Source organism: Arachis stenosperma, chromosome 1, assembly GCF_014773155.1.
Source record: "Arachis stenosperma cultivar V10309 chromosome 1, arast.V10309.gnm1.PFL2, whole genome shotgun sequence".
NCBI classification, from domain to species: domain Eukaryota; kingdom Viridiplantae; phylum Streptophyta; class Magnoliopsida; order Fabales; family Fabaceae; genus Arachis; species Arachis stenosperma.
The window spans coordinates 64,379,744-64,382,909 of NC_080377.1; the positions used below are offsets into that span (position 1 = coordinate 64,379,744).

Below are 3,166 nucleotides of genomic sequence, written 5' to 3' on the forward strand. Positions count from 1 at the left end.
TTCTTACTCAGCTGACCCACTTGTGCCTCCAAGTTTCTAATGGAGGACCTTGTTTCAGTCATGAAACTTTGAGTGGTTTTGATTAGATCAGAGACCATGGTTGCTAAGTCAAAGTGGCTCTGCTTAGAATTCTTTGTCTGTTGCTGAGAAGATGATGGAAAAGGCTTGCCATTGCCAAACCTGTTTCTTCCACCATTATTGTTGTTGAAACCTTGTTGAGGTCTCTGTTGATCCTTCCATGAGAGATTTGGATGATTTCTCCATGAAGGATTATAGGTGTTTCCAGAGGGTTCTCCCATGTAATTCACCTCTTCCATTGATGGGTTCTCAGGATCATAGGCTTCTTCTTCAGATGAAGCGTCCTTAGTACAGCCTGGTGCAGCTTGCATTCCAAACAGACTTTGAGAAATCATATTGACTTGCTGAGTCAATATTTTGTTCTAAGCCAATATGGCATTCAGAGTATCAATCTCATGAACTCCTTTCTTCTGATTCGTCCCATTATTCACAAGATTCCTTTCAGAAGTGTACATGAATTGGTTATTTGCAACCATTTCAATGAGTTCTTGAGCTTCTGTAGGCGTCTTCTTCAGATGAAGAGATCCTCCAGCAGAGCTGTCCAATGATATCTTGGACAGTTCAGACAGACCATCATAGAAGATACCTATGATGCTCCATTCAGAAAGCATGTCAGAAGGACACTTTCTGATCAATTGTTTGTATCTTTCCCAAGCTTCATAGAGGGATTCACCTTCCTTCTGTCTGAAGGTTTGGACTTCCACTCTAAGCTTACTCAATTTTTGAGGTGGAAAGAACTTTGCCAAGAAGGCATTGACTAGCTTTTCCCAAGAGTTCAGGCTTTCTTTAGGTTGTGAGTCCAACCATATCCTAGCTCTGTCTCTTACAGCAAAAGGGAATAGCATAAGTCTGTAGACCTCAGGGTCAACCCCATTGGTCTTGACAGTGTCACAGATTTGCATGAATTTAGCTAAAAACTGATGAGGATCTTCCAATGAAAGTCCATGGAACTTGCAATTCTGTTGCATTAGAGAAACTAATTGAGGCTTAAGCTCAAAGTTGTTTGCTCCAATGGCAGGGATAGAGATGCTTCTCCCATAGAAGTCGGGAGTAGGTGCAGTAAAGTCACCCAGCACCTTCCTTGCATTGTTGGCATTGTTGTTGTTTTCGGCTGCCATGTCCTCTTCTTGTTTGAAGATTTCTGTTAGGTCCTCTACAGAGAGTAGTGCTTTAGCTTCTCTTTGCTTTCGCTTCAAGGTCCTTTCAGGTTCAGGGTCAGCCTCAACAAGAATGCTTTTGTCTTTGCTCCTGCTCATATGAAAGAGAAGAGAACAAAAAAATATGGAATCCTCTATGTCACAGTATAGAGATTCCTTGAGATGTCAGAGGAAAAGAAGAATAGAAGGAGGAGGTAGAAGAATTCGAACTTATCAAGAGAGATAGGGTTCGAATTGTGCATTGAGGAGGAGTGTTAGTCCATAAATAGAAGGATGTGATTGAAAAGATATGATTGAAAAGATATAGTTTTAAAAAGATATGGTTGAGAAGATATGATTTGAAAAACAAATTAAAAAGATTTGATTTTTTAAAATTAATGACTTGGCTCACAAGAAATTTAGAAGATATGATTCAGACATTAAACCTTTCTCAACAGAAAAGGCAACATACTTGAAATGTTGAATCAAATCATTAATTGTTAGCAAGTATTTTTGAAAAGTGGAAAGAAATTGATTTTGAAAATATATGATTGAAAAGATATGATTTGAAAAAGATTTGATTTTGAAAAATTATGAAAACTTGAAAAAAATTTGAATTAAAAACAAAATCTTCCCTCTTGTGCCATCCTGGCATTAAACGCCCAGAATGGTATCTATTCTGGCATTTAACGCCCAAAACTCTACCCTTTTGGGCGTTAAACGCCCAGCCAGGCACCCTGGCTGGCGTTTAAACGCCAGTTTTCCTTCCTCACTGGGCGTTTTGAACGCCCAGCTTTTTCTGTGTAATTTCTCTGCTGTATGTTCTGAATATTCAATTCTCTGTATTATTGACTTGAAAAGATGGTGCGCGGAATTGTGATCATCAATGGCTCCATCAACATGGTATGCTTAATTGCAATCTCAACTCTTTATCACAACTTCGCACAACTAACCAACAAGTGCACTGGGTTGTCCAAGTAATAAACCTTACGTGAGTAAGGGTCGATCCCACGGAGATTGTTGGTATGAAGCAAGCTATGGTCATCTTGTAAATCTCAGTCAGGCAGATTCAAATGGATAATTTATGAATAAAGCATAAAATAAAGATAGAGATACTTATGTAATTCATTGGTGAGAATTTCAAATAAGCGTATGGAGATGCTTTGTCCCTTCTGTCTCTCTGCTTTCCTACTGTCTTCATCCAATCCTTCTTACTCCTTTCCATGGCAAGCTGTATGTTGGGCATCACCGTTGTCAGTGGCTACAGTCCCGTCCTCTCAGTGAAAATGTTCAACACGCTCTATCACAGCACGGCTAATCATCTGTCGGTTCTCAATCAGGTTGGAATAGAATCCAGTGATTCTTTTGCGTCTGTCACTAACGCCCAGCCTTCAGGAGTTTGAAGCTCATCACAGTCATTCAATCCTTGAATCCTACTAAGAATACCACAGACAAGGTTTAGACCTTCCGGATTCTCTTGAATGCCGCCATCAATTCTAGCTTATACCACGAAGATTCCGATTAAGGGATCCAAGAGATATCCACTCAATCTAAGGTAGAACGGAGGTGGTTGTCAGGCACACGTTCATAGGTGAGAACGATGATGAGTGTCACGGATCATCACCTTCATCAAGTTGAGGAACAAGTGATATCTTGGAACAAGAATAAGCTGAATTGAATAGAAGAACAATAGTAATTGCATTAATACTCGAGGTACAGCAGAGCTCCACACCTTAATCTATGGTGTGTAGAAACTCCACCGTTGAAAATACATAAGAACAAGGTCTAGGCATGGACAAATGGCCAGCCTCCCAAAGAGGGTTCAATCATAAAAACATGATCAAAAGATTTTCAATACAATAGCAAAAGGTCCTATTTGTAGAGAACTAGTAGCTTAGGGTTTACAAAGATGAGTAAATGACATAAAAATCCACTTCCGGGCCCACTTGGTG

The 3,166-nt window shown here is 39.8% G+C and overlaps 1 non-coding gene across 1 annotated transcript; it reads left to right on the top strand.

Moving 5' to 3' along the window:
* Positions 1-683: 683 nt before the first annotated feature.
* LOC130950073 (small nucleolar RNA R71) lies at positions 684-791 on the top strand. Its single transcript, XR_009073517.1, has one exon. It is a non-coding gene; the product is annotated as a small nucleolar RNA R71 (small nucleolar RNA).
* Positions 792-3,166: the final 2,375 nt, after the last annotated feature.